General features: G+C 45.8%; 1 protein-coding gene and 2 non-coding genes across 3 annotated transcripts in view; 2 read left to right on the top strand and 1 right to left on the bottom strand.

Annotated features, from left to right (window-relative positions):
- Positions 1-19,165, top strand: part of LOC119959009 — a 478,444-nt gene that overhangs the window by 198,637 nt on the left and 260,642 nt on the right. The window lies entirely within an intron of this gene.
- Positions 6,428-6,519, bottom strand: trnar-ucu. The gene is given in 2 exon segments: positions 6,428-6,463; positions 6,483-6,519. It is a non-coding gene; the product is annotated as a tRNA-Arg (tRNA).
- trnas-cga lies at positions 12,610-12,691 on the top strand. Its single transcript has one exon. It is a non-coding gene; the product is annotated as a tRNA-Ser (tRNA).

The raw sequence follows: 19,165 nt of genomic DNA, 5'->3' as shown, positions 1-19,165 counted from the left end.
TGTATCTATATTTTCAAAGTTGTAATGTGTCATGCTGTCTCCTTCATTCCAGGGAGGAATTTCAGGATGAGTCTGCAAGAAAAATCCAGATAGGTATTTTCTGCAAAGCAAACAGGAACGTGCGTTATGATTACTTTTGATGAGAGGGAGAATGTAAATAGCCGAGAATAGCCCCGTTTCCTCGACCTCGGTGTCACGGCCCAGCACGCTTCCGCTGCGGCACTCTGCTCCCTTAACCAGGATCTGCGACATTACTGCCCTTCGGTAGCCAGACAGCTATTCACTTTCTCATTTGTTCTTTCAGCAAGAACACACGTTTGAGCAGACTGATTCTGGTCAGCATAGTTCAGATATATTACTTTCGTTCTGAATGGTTGTTCTGTGAAGGTGCTGTGATTTCTTCTGTGACGTTGCTCCGATGGGAACGTGGGGAGTGACTGGAATCAACTTCATAGAAGGATGTTCGGGGCCGCAGTTTCACATCTCTGGCACCATTGATCAACCTGTTACTGATTTCTTCAAACATTGGCTCAAGTCCGACCCGAGGAAAGTTAACCACGAGCAGAGTGGCGCAGCGGAAGCGATCTGGGTCCATAATCCAGAAATCGGTGGATCAAAACCATCCTCTGCTATTTATTTTCTCATTCACACCAAAAGCAAACGAGTCGCTTTCACGCAGGAGCACATCGGCCTTTTTCTTTATTTTACTCAAACGTTTGCTTTCTTTCTGATCCGCTCTTTGACACCGTTTCTTCAGCTACCCACAGTACAGTCGAGGTGACTCAGTTGACTTCTCCCCGAACACTCTTCTGCCGCCCCTACTGGATTAACTTCCTCCTGTTTGGACACTGGAGGGGTTCTTAGGCTACTTGTCTGTGAAAGCAGCAAGGAAGCAGCTATGGAGAGACATTCCAGTCGCCAGGTTGCAACGCTCCAATTGGATACCGCATGTTGCTCGGATCTTAGACTCTCAATATCTTCTTGTGAGGACGAGGTCGGGCGTCAATTCGGTCCTTGTTGATTGGAGCAAACTGATCAATGCAGCAACAAAAAGCTCCTTAATCCCCTGCGGCTTGGATAAGGATGGCACTCAGATATAGGACTCTTTCTGTGGTTCAAAAATAATAAAAGCACATCTAGTTTCAAATCAAATGACGATGAAGATAGAATTAAAGTCGAGTTTTGCGCGGAGCGTGCCTCCCTCCGCGCAGTGTCAGGGTGGTTGAGCATTCTAAGACGTTGTGTTGAAGTCGCAGTCATTTCTGGAAGCGTGGGTTCGATACCACTCCAGACATTGACTTTTCCTCCACGACATTACAGTTCTCCAGCAAAATGTTCAATCCCAGGAAGATCCAATACCACCCATTCAATGGGGAAGCGGTGGCTTCAGGACATGAGATTACTGGTTGACTCTGGTTGAGGAATAAATGTTGATTCCTGGACTCCGGGGAAAATTCGTCTTCTCTTGTAAAAAGTGTGGCTGGTTGGATTGTTCACATCCGGACATGAGGGGAAGATGGGAGCACGGTTTATATTGTGATTTATTACTCGATAATGCTTTATTTCCTTATTGGCCATCTGTGAGGTATTACTGGAAAACGTTGTCTATCTATTTTGTCCATCTGCGGGGTCCTACTGGAACGCGCTTCAGTCCAGCTTAGACAACGGGTCACCTGGACAGGAAACGATAGCTCTTTTTTCTCCACAGTTGCTGCCAGACATGTTGATATTTTACATCATGTTCTCTGTGGTTCCCTGTTTGTGACCTTTACAATGTGTCATGCTGTCTCCTTCATTCCTGGTACAAATGTCGGGATGAGACGTCGATAAATATTCTGATAGGTATTTGCTGCAAAGCAAACAGGAACGTGCGTTATGTTTACTTTTGGTGTGAGGGAGAATGTAAATAGCAGAGAATAGCCCCGTTTCCTCGACCTCGGGGTAACGGCCCAGCACACTTCCGCTGCGGCACTCTGCTCCTTAAACCAGGAGTTACGACATCACTGCCCTGCGGTAGCCAGACAACTATTCACTTCTTCATTTGTTTTTTCAACAAGAACACATGTTTGAGCTGACTGATTCTGGTCAGCATAGATCAGATATTTTACTTTCGTGCTGAATGGTTGTTCTGTGAAGGCGATGTTATTTCTTCTGTGACGTTGTTCTGATGGAAAAGTGGGGAGTGACTGGAATCACCGTCATAGAAGGAAGTTCGGGGCGGCAGCTTCACCTCTCTGGGAACATTGATCAACCTGTTACTGATTTCTTCAAACGTTGCCTCAAGTACGACTACGGAGGGCATCAGCCACGAGCAGAGTGGCGCAGCGCAAGCGTGCTGGGCCAATAACCAAGAAGTCGATGGATCAAAAACATCCTCTGCTATTTATTTTCTCACTCACACCAAAAGCAAATGGGGCAGCACGGGAGCATGGTGGTTCACATAAATGTTTCACAGCTCCAGGGTCCCAGGTTCAATTCCCCGCTGGGTCACTGTCTGTGTGGAGTCTGCACGTCCTCCCCGTGTGTGCGTGGGTTTCCTCCGGGTGCTCCGGTTTCCTCCCACAGTCCAAAGATGTGCAGGACAGGTGGATTGGGCACGCTAAATTGCCCCTAGTGTCCTAAATAAGTAAGGTTAAGGGGGGTTGTTGAGTTACGGGTCTAGGGTGGATACGTGGGTTTGAGTAGGGTGATCATTGCTCGGCACAACATCAAGGGCCTGTTCTGTGCTGTACTGTTCTATGTTCTATTAAGTCGCGATCACCAGCAGAACATCCGCCTTCTTTATTAGCATCAAACTTTTGCTTTCAGTCTGATCCGCTCTTTGACACCTGTTCTTCAGCTACCACAGTACAGTCGAGGTGACTAAAGTGACTTCTCCCAAACACTCTTCTGCCGCCTCCACTGGATGTGCGTTCTCCTGTTTGGATATTGGTGGGGTTCTTCGGCTGCTTGTCTGTGAAAGCAGCACAGGAAGCAGCTGTGGAGAGATTCCAGTCGCCAGAATGCACCTCTCCAATTGGATACTTCACGTCGCTCAGATCTTCGACTCTCAATATCTTCCTGTGATCAGAAAGAGCGGGAATTTGGTCCTTGTTGATTGGAGCAAAGTGATCAATGCAGCAATAAGAAGGTCTTTACCCCCAGCGGCTTGGACAAGGATGGCATCAGATACAGGACTCTGGCTGAGGTTCAGAATTAGGAAAAGCATATCTTGTTGGAAATGAAATTACGATGAGGATGGAATTTAAGTCGATTTGTGCACGCATCTTAGTTTAAACGACAGCGCATCAGGGTGGCCGAGCGGTCTAGGACTGCGTTTTGGTCGCAGTTTCCTCTGGAGACGTGGGTTCGAATCCCACTTCTGATGTTATGTTTTCTTCCACGAGGTTAGATTTCTCCGGCTAGATTTTCAACCTCAGGAGATCCAAAATCTCCCTTTCAAAGGCAAAGCTTTGTTCTCAGGACATGAGATTCCTGCTTAAATACGCACAGCCAGACCCGGCAGGTGAAAGCCCAGTTAATGACTCGATATTCTCCTTCAGTGACTCTGGTTGAGGAATTAATATTGATCCCAGGACTCTGGGTGAAATTAGACTTCTCTTGTTGTAAATAGTCTGGCTGGTTGGGTTGTTCACATCCGTCCGAGAGGGGAAGTCGGGAACTCGGTTTCTATTGTGATTTATTGTTCGATAATGCTTTATTTCCTTATTGTGAGCCATTCACGTACATCAGTATGTATCTATATTGCTCCTCTGTGGGGTACGACTGGATAACGTTTCCAATCCAGATTTGACAAAGGGTCACCTGGACTCGAAACGTTCGTTGTTTTCTCTCCCTACACATGCTGTCAGACCTGCTGAGACTTTAAAGCATTTCCTCTGTGGTTCCCTATTGTGAGCTTTACAATGTTGTCATGTGTCATGCTGTCTGATTCATTCCCGGGAGTAATGTCAGGATAAAACTGCAAGAAATATTCTGATAGGTATTTGCTACAAAGCAAACAGGAACTTGCGTTATGATTACTTTTTGTGTGAGGGAGAATGTAAATAGCAGAGGATTGCCTCGATTTCTGGACCTTGGAGTAATGGCCCAGCACGCTACCGCTACGGCACTCTGTTCCTTAAACCAGGAGCTACGACATCACGGCCCTTCGGTAGCCAGACAACTATTCACTTCTTCATTTGTTGTTTCAACAAGAACACACGTTTGAGCACACTGGTTCTGGTCAGCACAGTTCAGATATTTTACTTTCGTGCTGAATGGTTGTTCTGTGAAGGTGATGTGATTTCTTCTGTGACGTTGTTCTGATGGGAAAGTGGGGAGTGACTGGAATCACCTTCATCGAAGGAAGTTCGGGGCGGCAGTTTCAACTCTCTGGGAACATTGATCAACCTGTTACTGATTTCTTCAACTTTCTTCGACCCCGGAAAGTGAACCACGAGCAGAGTGGCGCTGCGGAAGCGTGCTGGGCCCATTGCCCAGAACCATCCTCTGCTATTTATTTTCTCACTCACACCAAAAGCAAACAAGTCGCTCTCACCCAGCAGCACATCTGCCTTTTTCCTTATTAGCATCAGTTTTGCTTTCAGTCTGATCCGCCCTTTGACACCTGTTTCTTCAGCTAGCCACAGTACAGTCGAGGTGACTCAGTTCACTGCTCCCAGGATGCTCTGCCGCCACTTGTACTGGATGAATTGTACAAATGAAATGCAAATCACTTAGTGTCACGAGTAGGCTTCAATGAAGTTACTGTGAAAAGCCCCTAGTCGCCACCTTCCGGCGCCTGTCCGGGGAGGCTGGTACGGGAATCGAACCGTGCTGCTGTCCTGCTTGGTTGGCTTTTAAAGCCAGCAATTTAGCCCAGTGTGCTAAACCAGCCCACTTCACCCAGTTTGGACACTGGAGGGGTTCTTCGGCTGCTTGTCTGTGAAAGCAGCAAGGAAGCATCTGTGGGGAGACAATCCAGTCGCCAGGTTGCAACTCTCCAATTGGATACCGCATGTTGCTCAGATTTTAGACTCCCGATACATTCTTATGAGGATCAGGTCGGCCGGCAATTGGTCCTTGTTGATTGGAGCAAACTAATCAACGCAGCAATAAAAAGCTCCTTTCGCCCCGGCGGCTTGGAGAAGGATGGCACTCAAATACATGACTTTGGCTGTGGTTCAAAAATAGTAAAAGCACATCTAGTTTCTAATCAAATGACGATAAAGACAGAATTTAAATCGATTATTGCGCGGAGCGTATTTTCCGCCCCAACCTGTCAGGATGGCTGAGCGACCTAAGGCGCTGCGTTGGGGTTGCAGTCCTTTCTGGAATCGTGGTTTCGAATAACACTCCAAACATTGAATTTTCCTCCACGAGAATACATTTCTCCAGCAAAATGTTCAACCCCAGGAAGATCCAATGCCTCCCATTCAGTGGGGAAGCGGTGGCTTCAGGACATGCGATTCCTGCTAAAAATCGCTCAGCAAGACCCCACAGACAAAAGCCCAGTTAATGACTGCGTAATCGGCACAGTGACTCTGGCTGAGGAATAAATATTGGTACCTTGGACTCCGGGGAAAAATCGTCTTCTCTTGTTGTAAAAAGTGTGGCTGGTTGGATTGTTCGCATCCGTACATGAGGGGAAGGTGAGAATTCGGTTTCTATTGTGATTTATTACTGGATAATGCTTTATTTCCTTATTGGTCCCCAATAAGAAAATAAGGTGTTTCCAGGTGTTACTGGAAAACGTTGTCTATCTATTTTGTCCGTCTGCGGGGTCCTACTGGAACGAGCTTCGAGCCCAGCTTAGACAACGGGTCACCTGGACTCGAAACGATAGCTCTTTTCTCTACACACAGTTGCTGCCGGACATGCTGAGATTTTACATCATGTTCTCTGCGGTTCCCTGTTTGTGACCTTTACAATGTGTCATACTGTCTCCTTCATTCCTGGTACAAATGTCGGGATGAGACGGCAATAAATATTCTGATAGGTATTTGCTGCAAAGCAAACAGGAACGTGGGAGCAGAGTGGCGCAGCGCAAGCGTGATTATGTTTACTTTTTCTGGAAACGAGAATATAAATACAGAGAATGGCCTCGATTCCTCGACCTCTGAGTTATGGCCCAGCGCGCTCCCGCTGCGGCTCCTCAAACCAGGAGCTGCGACATTGCTGCCCTGCGGTATGCAGACAACTATTCACTGCCTCATTTTTTCTTTAAACCAGAACACACGTTGGAGCAGACTGACTCTGGTCAGCAAAGTTCAGATATTTTACTTTCGTGCTGAATGGTCGGTCTGTGAAGGTGATGTGTTTTCTTCTGTGGCGTTGTTCTGATGGGAAAGTGGGGGTGGGTGACGGGAGGTTCCGGGCGGCAGTTTCCCTAATCTGAGAACATTGATCAACCTTTTTCTGATTTCGTCTAACATTATTCAAAATGCGACTCTGATGGGACTCGAACCCACAACCTTTGAATGCCTCATCACGACAGCGACTAGAAGTCCAACGCGCTATCCGTTGCGCCACAGAGCCACACTTGCAGCAAGCTCCCATCCCCACGTTGGAATTTCCGATGTTGTCGAACAGGCAGTTCGAAAGTTCAGCAATTTGCACATTTCAAAGAGTACATTTCAAGAGTACATTATTGTCTGTGAAATGTTTTCTGGTTGTGAAAAGAGTTCCAGAAATTCGAGTCGAGCTCTGAAAGGACATAGACTTGTTGGTGCAACGGAAGGACATGTGGCAGACAAGAAATGAAGTGATTCATTTCTGTAGGAAGAACACAAGTCGGCAATATAAAATAAAGGACATAATTCCAAAAGTCTGTGCAGGAACCGCGGGAAATGGATGGACATGTGTATGAATCACTGAAGCAGGCAGGACAGGTTATAAGAGCTGTTAATAAAGCAGACGGTATCCTCGGCATTATTAATAGGGACACCGAGGACAAGATGACCGAGGGGTCATCTCTCCCTTTTCAGATTCTGATTGCAGAGTTATTTGTTGTGAAATATTTTATTGTGAAAACCTGCTTTCCCGCTGCCTGAAAGGGTGGTGGGGCTGAGAGCCTCATAATATTTAAGAAATATTTAGATGTGCACTTGCCATCCCAGGGCACACAATGCTATGGGCCAAGTGCTGGAAAATGGGAAGAGAATGGTTTGGTGGTTGTTTTTGAGCAGTATAGACGTGACGGGCCGAAGGGCTATTTCTGTGCTGTATGGTTCTATGACTCAATGAATGAAATGCAATGTGTGTTTTCAGCTGTTTCTCTTGATATTCTGTTGTATTCACAGGAACGAACAAACTGTGCTGGCCATTCAGCGCCTCCTGACTGTTCCGCTCTTCATTTAAATTGAGTCAGGGCTCAAGTGCATCATAACTCCAGCTCCCTCAAACGATTTCAGTAACAATCAGACCAGAGCTGGTTTAAAATAAATTAAATATTCAAAACTATATTATTTGACTCTCAGTTTCACTGGCTTGTTGGGCGCGAGTTCCTAATTTCCGTTCCCTTTTGTGTGAAGAAACGTCTCTTTACCACATTCAACTCTCATGTCCTGCTTTTCTCATTGTTCTGTAGTGAAGTCCACACTGCAGAAAAACAACCTTCCCTCTGATCCTGTCTCTCGGGATTTGTGTTGAGGGACTGGGTTAGCACAGTGGTCGAAAAACCTGGCTTGTAATGTGGAACCACGCAAGCAGCGCGAGTTCAATTTCCAAACCGGCGTCCCGGAACAGGCGCCGGAATGTGGCGACTTCACAGTAACTTCAATGAAGTCTACTTGTGACAATAAGCGGTTATTATTCGTCCTATTTGTCCCATGATGATGATCTGACTCTCTCTGCAATTGGTTTTGTCGCTGGTCACAGGCGGCAGCAGCGAGTGTGACCTGCTCACTGACAGGAATGCTGCTTCTGAATGCAGTAAATGGAACCAGCTCACGATAAATCGTTCAATGTTTCCCGGAGGAGTTTCACTGAGTGATGTGTGTGATTCCCTCATTGAGGAGTTTGTCCAAATTCGGCAAAAGACGGAGATTTAAAAGATTTACAAGGAAATCATGTCAATCCATCTGAATGTCTCGCGCTCACTCCCAAATAGCGCCAAAGTCGGAGATTCGTAAAAAACCCAGAGATAGATAATCAGCGATAATCACATCAAGAGAGAGGCGCAATAACCCTCAGAGCAGGAAAGGCAACTCATTGTCCTTTTGCCCAAAAGCAAAATACTGCGGATGCTGCAAACCCGAAATAAAGACAGAAAATGCTGGAAATATTCAGCTGTTCCGGTAGCTTCTGTGGAGAGATGAACAGGTCGTTTCAGTGAAAGGGCAGGAACTCAATGGTTAACTATTTCTCTTTTCACAGATACTGCAGTTCCGTACAGTATTTCCAGCATTCCACTGTGATTCGCTGAACATCCCCACACCCTGTAGTTCAGTCCGTTAAAGTGTCTGTTCCCTAAAGAAAAATATGGATTGAAATCTCAGCCGAGCCTTATTCCCTTTGACCATCTGTGAAAATGAGAATACCCTCCATAAAGGGGGATGTCTGTCTTTTGCAAATTCGCCTTCCCTTTCCTGTGGAATATCTACAGGGATTTTAATACAATGACTGATGTCAGCTGACGGTATCCAGTTGTTAAATCTTTCGACTAGAAATCGACCGGATTTTCCCCTTTGATTTGAGTCCTGCTCTCTGAGGATTTATTCAGTGTTTTTTAAAATATAAATTTTGTGTACCCAATTTATTTATCCAATTAAGGGGCAATTTAGCGTGGCCAATCCGCCTACCCTGCACATCTTTGGGTGTGGGGAGGAGACGGATACAAGCACGGGGAGAATGTGCAAACTCCACACGGACAGAGACCCAGGGCCGGGATCGAAAGTGGGACGTCTGTGCCATGAGGCGGCAGTGCTAACCACTGCGCCGCCGTGCTGCCCTTTCTTCTGTGTTTTTAATAATGTTGTATTTTGAATCCTCTGTTTATACAGAGGCGTTTGGATAATCAGAGGCTTTTGGATAGTCAGAGGCCTCTTCCCAGGGTAGAGGGGTCAATTCCGAGGGGGCATAGGTTTAAGGTGCGAGGGACAAGGTTCAGAGGAGATGTACGAGGCAAGCTTTTTGCATAGAGCGTAGTGGGTGCCTGGAACTCGCTGCCGGAGGATTAGTTTGGATTGTATTACTTTACTGTCACGTGTACCGAGTTACAGTGAAAAGTATTTTTCTGCAAGCAACTCAACAGATCATTCATTACATGGAAGAAAAGGGAATTAAATAAAATTCAAGAAAATACATGAGAATATATAATAGGGCAACACAAGATATGCAATGTAACTACATAAGCATTGGCATCGGTTGAAGAATACAGGGTGTAGTGTTAATGAGGTCAGTCAATAAGAGGGTAATTTAGGAGTCTGGTGACAGTGGGGAAGAAGCTGTTTTTGAGTCTGTTCGTTCGTGTTCTCAGACTTCTGAATCCCCTTACCGATGGAAGAAGTTTGAAAAGTGAGTAAGCCAGGTGGGAGGGATCCTTGATTATGCTGCCCGCTTTCCCCCGGCAGCGGGAGGTGTAGATGGAATCAATGGATGGGAGGCAGATTCGTGTGATAGACTGGGCCGTATTCACGACTCTCTGAAGATCCTTGCGGTCCTGGGCCGAGCAGTTGCCAAACCAGGCTCTGATGCAGCCCGATAGGATGCTTTCTATAGTGCATCTGTAAAAGTTGGTAAGGGTTAATGTGGACATGCCAAATATCCTTAGTTTCCTGAGGAAGTATAGGTGCTGTTGTACTTTCTTGGTGATAGCGTCGACGTGAGTGGATTTTTGGTGATGTGCACCCCTAGGAATTTGAAACTGCTCACCATCTCCACCTCGGCTCCGTTGATGCTGATCGGGGTGTGTATAGTAGTTTGTTTCCTGAAATCGATTACCAGCTATTTAGTTTTGCTGGCATTGAGGGAGAGATTGTTGTCGTTACACCACTCCACTAGGTCCTCTATCTCCCTCCTGTATTCGGACTCGTCGTTATTCGGGATCCGGCCCACTATGGTCGTATCGTCAGCAAACCTGTAGGTGGAGTTGGAACCAAGTTTTGACATGCAGTCGTGTGTGTACAGGGAGTAGAGTAGTGGGCTAAGTATGCAGCCTTGCGGAGCACCGGTATTGAGGACTATTGTGGATGAGGTGGTGGTGTTCATTCTTACTGACTTGGGTCTGTTGTTCAGAAAGTCAAGGATCCAGTTGCAGAGTGGAGAGCCAAGTCCTAGGTTTTGGAGCTTTGATATGAGCTTGGCTGGGATTATGGTGTTGAAGGCGGAGCTGTAGTCAATAAATAGGAGTCTGATGTAGGAGTCCTTGTTTTCCAGATACATGAATAGAATGGGAATAGAGAGATACGGAGCCAGGAAGTGCAGAGGATTTTAGTTTAGACGGGCAGCATGGTCGGCACAGGTTTGGAGGGCCGAAGGGCCTGTTCCTGTGCTGAACTTTTCTTTGTTTTCTTTGATCACAGAATTTTTACCGGAAATTGCTCACACTTCTCTCCTTTTTTATCTACTCTGCAGGTACTGTCAGCGCCGTCTAACGGAGCCATGCTCACAGAGCTGTGAGAGAGGCCGTCTTTCAGGTTTTAGGTCTCTTTTGATTCATCAGCAGCAAGAGGCTGTCTGCAGAGGAACTCGGAATGTCGAGCCCCTCTTCCCAAGCTAGACTTTATCAGGGACAAGATGTTGGTTGAAGAGAGAATCAAAGGTCAGAAGACTTCGTCTGATATTCCTGATGTTTTGTGACGAGAAAAAGGTGGTGGACCAATGTGACAATAGCAGGATATGAGTTTGGGATATTATCCAGTTCTCAGGAAATTAAGGAAATTCGGTATGTCCACATGAACTCTTACCGACTTTTACAGATGCACCATAGAAAGCATTCTATCTGGCTGCATCAGAACCTAGTATGGCAACTGCTCGGCCCAAGACCGCAAGAAATTTCAGAGAGTCGTGAATACCGCCCATTTCATCACATGAACCTGCCTCCATTGACACCAACTTCACCTCCCGCTGTCTGGGGAAAGCGGGCAGCATAATCAAAGACGCCTCACAACCGGCTTACTCACTGGTCCAACTTCTTCCATCGGGCAGGAAAAACAGAAGTTTGAGTACACGCACGAACAGACTCCTAAACGATCTACTTATGGACTGACGTCATTAACCCTTGCCTGCTTCACCCGATGGCGGTGAAAGTAGTTATATTGTGTACCTTGAGCTGCCCTATTATGTATTTTCTTTTATTCCCTTTATTTTCATTTACTTAATGATCTGTTGAGCTGCTTGCAGAAGAATACATTTCACTGTACCTTGGTACACGTGACAATAAACAAAATAAAATCCAAGGAGAACGTCCTAATATATTAGCCAGAAAACCATGGGCTTTAAGCTTCTTAAGTTAACTTATGTGCGGCATCATATCGACATCAAAAACGAGCGTTTTTGGATATCCAAGTGTATTAAACCTTTTGGGTCTCCTTTATTTATCCTGATCAGTACCGCCGGAAATAATTCTAATTAATTTGTCGTCCATGACGTCCCCTTCATAAAGCTATGCTGAATCTGCTTGATTCTGAGATTCTGATTTTACACCCATACAAACTTTGCCTGCAGCCGAGAGCTCAATGTCTGAAGATAGTGTTTGACTTTGTAATGAAAACGGTTGTAGTTTGATCAATTTCCTGTCCTTCCTTTGATTATCTCCAGGCCTGTCGGGAAGTTGCTGGATGACAGGTACAATATTGAAGAGAGGAATATAAAGAAGATAAGAGAGGAAAATGGAAAAGAGAATTGGTGCAATGACGCACCCTTTGCCTGTCTGCAGTTTTTAATGAGCGGGGTTTGTGTTGATTCACTTTGTGAGGATCACTGACTGCATGTGATCGCGGAGCAGGCAGAGGATGTGACACATGTCCGTGAGCAGCTAAATTTGAGGATGATGCTCCATGAATCTTCACGGCATTCAGTGTGAAGGACTTTTCCGACATCGAAAATGTCCATGTCCGGCAACTGGAGCTTTCCGTGTATTTTCTGCGATCTGGAAAACCGGGTATCATCAAAAAACAGAACTGAAATGAATATATTCACAGTGATTATTAACATGGTGCAACCATCAGCTTCCTCTTTGCAGCGGATGGAAAGGGCGTCTGACTTCGGGGAATCTAACGTTGAGTCCAGGTTCCAGACCTGCCGCGGTCACTTCACACAGAAATCTGGTGGAACTTCCTGACAACCCAGTCATCACGTGACCACTCGGTCTGCTCTTCCTGTGGTGTATGCTTCTATGATTTAATTACTTTAATTTTGATTCAGACTGGGAAGTTCTGTACTGGTCCGTTCAAAAAACATGAATTTATGGCATATTTCCACTGCAACTGATATTGTGACACAAAGTAGAACAGTGGGTTTTGGAAGATGAGATTTACGTGCAGCTCAAGGCTTTGCTCCAAATCTCATGGTCTTTTTTCCACGTGAATTCCTCCGTTCTCAGATAAATACTGGGACACTTTTCATCGCGTTACTGCAATACCTGGAGCGTTTGATTTTACAATGCTTTCTCCAAACGAGCTGTCAGCTGCGATGGCCGAGTGGTTAAGGCGTTGGACTCGAAATCCGATGGGGTTTCCCCGCGTAGATTCGAACCCTACTCGCAGCGGCTGTGATCCGAAATCTTTACTCCGTTGAGAGCAAACTGCTTGCAGAACACGATGTCAATTAGAAGTTTTTGTTCATTCAAGTTATTCTAATTAAATGTCTGTCTGTCATGACAGAAGAACCTTCCTCTGATCCTCATTCTGCTTTCGCTCTGAATTTCATTCAGTAACTTCACCGGGCAGCAGTATTGCGAAAATCGATGATAACAAAGCTTCAAATTTATTTTTGCCTGTCATTTCTTGGATCTTTTTATTCTCTTATTTTGAAACAGGCCAGCCCGCATAAATTTCCAAATAAATCGACACAACTATGGTAGGCAATCGAACGCTGTTTACCGTCCGGAAACACAGCGCTGCTCCCGAACATACCGGTTCATGCGATGAAGCAGAAATCCATTGGGTTTTCCCCGCGCAGGATCGAATCCTGCTGGCGACGTGTCTTCCTTTACTCGTGCAATTTCGAAATTCGCGTATGTTTCTTTGTTGTAAGTTATGCCCAACTCGGAAAGCTGTGAGGTGGTGTAAAACAAAAAAATGTCAAACGAACTTTCGTGAAAATGTGTCGAACGGCAAGTTTTCTCTGCGGTTCTTAGTGGCCGCTGATCTCGCCGACAAATGAGCAAAATGACTGGATATCACTTTATTGCTCAAATCATAGGCTAATGGAAGAATAGAACGAGGGGAGAGCAGCAGTGGGACCTCGGCACTGCACCGACTGCCTCCCACACTCCAAACATCTGCAGGATAGTTGGATGGGCCATGTATACTTGGCCTTTACTTTCCAGACATGACATCTGCAGGATAGTTGGATGGGCCATGTATACTTGGCCTTTACTTTCCAGACATGACATGGAGTTATGGGCAGGGAATGGACAGGGCCTCGGTATGATGCTCGTTCGGAGTGTCCGTGAAGACGTGGTCGCCCCACTCTGCCCTCCAGGCAATCTATGTTTCCATTAATTGCAGCAACTCATTCTCTGGAGTTGCCCTGATAACGAACTGGAGGAATGAATGTCTCCTCCGATATGACAACCTAGAAGTTGAGAGCTAGAAACTAGTTATCGGATAATTCCACTGACGGTGAATGATTCCGTACCCAGTGTCTCCAATCGCCTTGCTCCTCCAAGGTCTATCGTTTCTCACCATCTGCAAAATACTCCAATTTCCCACTGGTCCTGCAATGTAAGTCTGTTGTGTAGCACCGCACATCTTTACTGACTGCCTCTGAATCTACTATTCATTGCATTTCCAGCCTGTATTCTACAGACACATATCAGTTTATTTCGTTCTAACCGATGGAATTCACATGTTCCTATTTAAATCTCCGCAAATCTAAATTGCAGAATGGATGCGACAAATGCCGGAAGAATATAAAACATTCGGGTTCCTCCCAAGAAAAACGCACTCCGATGGCATCTTCAACGTAGCTGTTGCAGGTATTGGATTATATCATGCTCAAAATAAAACAATATTCATGATTACTATTGCGATGTTTGCAATTGAATTTTGTGTGTATCAGCGTGATAGTGCTGAATAATTGTGTGTTTATTTCTGTTATCTCTCAATCAGTTTGTGTTGAGCTGCTTTGTGTATCAATGTATTTTGTCGTGATTGAAAACAGAATGAAAGGTGTTGCTTTTTCTTTAACTGTCGTTTTCTATGGCTCTGTTCCAATTATGGCAATCAGTGAGTTTACCCTCCTTTCTTTTGATATCTATGTTCTAATATTCAGAGTCGTCACGTATCAAATGATACCACCACAAGGTACAACCGGCTGTCGATCAAAGAGCCAAACACCAGTTAGTTAGTTCAAGGTCAAGCTACTTTATTTACACACAATTAGTCGGCCGCAGTCCGATTCTGGAGCAATCGAGTCTGGAGAAGTAACTGCTGCTCTGCTGGGCTCATCCGTCTGGCAGCGAGCGTTGAACTTGGAATTGCTTCTGGTGTTGCTGCACTTGGAAATGGTCGTGGCCGGGGCGCCAAGTCCAAGAGAGGACGAACATATGGCGAACTCTTCTTCTTATACTTGGGGGTTTTCGCACTCTTTTGGGCGGCCAATTTCGGACCCCACTAATTGGGTGATCCCGTTGTTTACGCTTCCCCTCAACAGGGAGTGGCGCCAAAATGTCTGGGACTGTACCGTTCGCTCGAGTACTAGTCCTTTGTTTTGATGAAGATGGGCCATCAAATGTTAATCGGCCCCATCAAAATACTAATTGGTCGGAGTTTCGATACCGTCTGGAATTCTTCCTTGCAAATCTATTTCAGGCTCTGAGGCTGTCTGAGTATTGCCTTCTCCGTTTTACCCGCTAGGCTTTGGGAGTTTCTCTGTCCTTAGCTGTAAGATACCTTTGCAGATGGCTACACTCCGTCCTCTTGATCCTCAACGCGCACCGTGACGGATCACAATACTGGGTCTTCTGTTCTCTGAAATGCCGGGTACCCTTAATCAAGGACAGGTTCTACCCTACTCTGTGATACGGGTCATAAGCATTTACCCAAATTTCCCTAATACAACACATAACTAAAAATTCCGAAGGGGCCATTTAACATTCAATCCTGTCTTCCATTATCCTTGTAAATAAGAAAAAAGGGGACCTCTAACTGTCTCTAACTACACTACACTCATGCTGCTTCTTAACCATCAAAGAACTTACCTTACAATACAAAAACCCAATAGCAGCATCACATGTTCTCTTATCACGAACATTCATGAACAGAAAATAAGCTTTAATAATGAAACAACAACCGCGGAATTAAAAAAAAAACATATGTTTTTTTTTTAAATTTAGAGTACCCAATTATTTTTTCCAATTAAGGGGCAATTTAGCGTAGCAAATCCACCTATCCTGTCCTGCACATCTTTGGGTTGTGGGTGTGAAACCCACGCAGACACGGGGAGAATGTGCAAACTCCTCACGGACAGTGACCAAGGGCCAGGATTCGAGCCCGGGTGCTCAGCGCCGTAGGCAGCAATGCTAACCACTGTGCCACCGTGCCGTCCAACCGCGGAATTTATTAAAGAAAAATGTTCAGAAAGTTTGTGGGGTTTGCTGAAGTCCGAGGAAAGGGGCTCCAAAGGTGTGTCCTGGAGGGCGGGAGGCTCTCCTTCTCCATTTCCGCAATCTGATTGTCTGGATGACACTGCACAGTATGACTCCCACTGGGAAAGCCTCTGCTGTGTATCACAGGGAGTAACATTTAATGAGATTCTCACACCATGTGGGGGTATCGGTGGCTGGGTCTATGTGTTGTGTAGTGTCCGGGCTGGGGTTGTTGTTTTGGGTATTCGTGTTCGGGGCCTGTGTGGTGAGGGAGGTAGAGATAGGTAACACGTGCAACTGTACTGTTTCAGCGACGATAATGATCTTGATCATCAGGGTGGTCTTCATCTTGTTCAGGCTTTTCTCCGTCTGAAAGTATCTTTGTATCTTCCTCGGGGAGGAAGCATAATATCTGTTATTATCTTGTTGCTTAACATCTCGTTTGTCTGTCTGTTTCTCCTTAACCTTAATTTCCTGTTAGAATTGTCACCATATCAGCCTCCTTCATTTTTTTAAAACCACCAATTTGCGGAGACAAGACATCCGAAATGAAAAATTCTGTCACGGTGCGAGCACTCTCGCAGCCTGTGTTTGATGGGCTGGGTGGGTGGATAATTTCTCCGTCCTCTGCAAACTGGTTTCTAACCAAGTGATTCTGACATGTAAATAGTAGGTGGGGGGATAGCACCCGAAGGGTTGGCGGAAAGGGGCAAAGTTGTGGCAAAATGCATTCTTTAAACCACAGGAATGAAAAAGAACAGCAAAAGAGTTTCGCAAACAATTCTCCGAATGGGGTGTGTATGATCCGTGGCAGGGCAAGAATGGGTGGAATCCCCGGGCAGGATGGTGACCAGTGCCGTTACTCCACTACCCCAGCTTGGCTGACCAGATGGAAAGGTGGTCCTCAGGCAGGGCGGGGATAAGTGTCATTACTCCACTGCCTGAGTGACCATCCAAGAGCGGTAAGAATTTGGAAATATATGGGCTCGAACAAACTTGTTTCCTTATCTGCCATGTGCGTCAGAAACTATTACTGTATCAGGAAATGATTCCTGAGTCTGACACACAAAATCGTACAAGAAAGAACGTACAATATTTAAAACCAAACTAAAGAAGAAAAGCGGGCAGGTTTTGGCAGGTAGGATCAAGGAAAACACAAAAGCTTTCTATAGGTATGTCAGGAATAAAAGAATGACTAGGGTAAGAGTAGGGCCAGTCAAGGACAGTGGTGGGAAGTTGTGTGTGGAGGCTGAGGAGATAAGCGAGATACTAAATGAATACTTTTCGTCAGTATTCACTCAAGAAAAAGATAATATTGTGGAGGAGAATGCTGAGACCCAGGCTATTAGAATAGATGGCATTGAGGTGCGTAGGGAAGAAGTGTTGGCAATTCTGGACAAGGTGAAAATAGATAAGTCCCCGGGGCCGGATGGGATTTATCCTAGGATTCTCTGGGAAGCCAGGGAAGAGATTGCTGAGCCTTTGGCTTTGATTTTTAGGTCATCATTGGCTACAGGAATAGTGCCAGAGGACTGGAGGATAGCAAATGTGGTCCCTTTGTTCAAGAAGGGGAGTAGAGATAACCCCGGTAACTATAGGCCGGTGAGCCTAACGTCTGTGGTGGGTAAAGTCTTGGAGAGGATTATAAAAGATACGATTTATAATCATCTAGATAGGAATAATATGATTAGGGATAGTCAGATTGGTTTTGTGAAGGGTAGGTCATGCCTCACAAACCTTATCGAGTTCTTTGAGAAGGTGACTGAACAGGTAGACGAGGGTAGAGCAGTTGATGTGGTGTATATGGATTTCAGTAAAGCGTTTGATAAGGTTCCCCACGGTCGGCTATTGCAGAAAATACGGAGGCTGGGGATTGAGGGTGATTTAGAGATGTGGATCAGAAATTGGCTAGTTGAAAGAAGACAGAGAGTGGTAGTTGATGGGAAATGTTCAGAATGGAGTTCAGTTACGAGTGGCGTACCACAAGGATCTGTTCTGGGGCCGTTGCTGTTTGTCATTTTTATAAATGACCTAGAGGAGGGCGCAGAAGGATGGGTGAGTAAATTTGCAGACGACACTAAAGTCGGTGGAGTTGTAGACAGTGCGGAAGGATGTTGCAGGTTACAGAGGGACATAGATAAGCTGCAGAGCTGGGCTGAGAGGTGGCAAATGGAGTTTAATGTGGAGAAGTGTGAGGTGATTCACTTTGGAAAGAATAACAGGAATGCGGAATATTTGGCTAATGGTAAAATTCTTGGTAGTGTGGATGAGCAGAGGGATCTCGGTGTCCATGTACATAGATCCCTGAAAGTTGCCACCCAGGTTGATAGGGTTGTGAAGAAGGCCTATGGTGTGTTGGCCTTTATTGGTAGAGGGATTGAGTTCCGGAGCCATGAGGTCATGATGCAGCTGTACCAAACTCTGGTACGGCCGCATTTGGAGTATTGCGTACAGTTCTGGTCGCCTCATTATAGGAAGGACGTGGAAGCTTTGGAACGGGTGCAGAGGAGATTTACCAGGATGTTGCCTGGTATGGAGGGAAAATCTTATGAGGAAAGGCTGATGGACTTGAGGTTGTTTTCGTTAGAGAGAAGAAGGTTAAGAGGTGACTTAATAGAGGCATACAAAATGATCAGAGGGTTAGATAGGGTGGACAGCGAGAGCCTTCTCCCGCGGATGGAGGTGGCTAGCACGAGGGGACATAGCCTTAAATTGAGGGGTAATAGATATAGGACAGAGGTCAGAGGTGGGTTTTTTACGCAAAGAGTGGTGAGGCCGTGGAATGCCCTACCTGCAACAGTAGTGAACTCGCCAACATTGAGGGCATTTAAAAATTTATTGGATAAGCATATGGATGATAAGGGCATAGTGTAGGTTAGATGGCCTTTAGTTTTTTTTTCCATGTCGGTGCAACATCGAGGGCCGAAGGGCCTGTACTGCGCTGTATCGTTCTATGTTCTATGTTCTATGTTCCATCAGATTATAGGACACCGTAAATCCCAATCAGTTCCTGTCACTAATCATCTGGACACCTCAAGATTCCATTCCAAAAAGGGTTTGAAAGGGGTTACCATGGTGGGAGTCAGACTCGGAGTCATCGCCATCTACCGGGTGCCAAACTCGCGTGTAGAGTTTTTGTGCTAACGCGGCGTGTGCCGATGTGGGGTCCATTTCATCATTCCGTGTCAGACGGCAGGAATTTTCGTGGTGCCAGTGTTTCCTTTTCCGTATGGCGGTCTGGGTAAGGGGGGTTGTCGCTATCGTCGGGTGGTGGGTCTGTTTCCGATGTGGGCAAATAAATGGTCACAAAGGGGCTGAACATATTCTGTCGGTGTCTCTGGGGCTGTAGTGACTGCGGCCTGGTCTGAGTGTCCATTGTTCAGTTTTCCCAGGGGCTTCAGTTGTCCTGTCGCTGTCACTAGCAGCCGA

This window comes from Scyliorhinus canicula, chromosome 31, assembly GCF_902713615.1.
Source record: "Scyliorhinus canicula chromosome 31, sScyCan1.1, whole genome shotgun sequence".
Lineage (NCBI taxonomy): Eukaryota > Metazoa > Chordata > Chondrichthyes > Carcharhiniformes > Scyliorhinidae > Scyliorhinus > Scyliorhinus canicula.
This window is presented reverse-complemented; position numbering and strand designations above follow the sequence as displayed.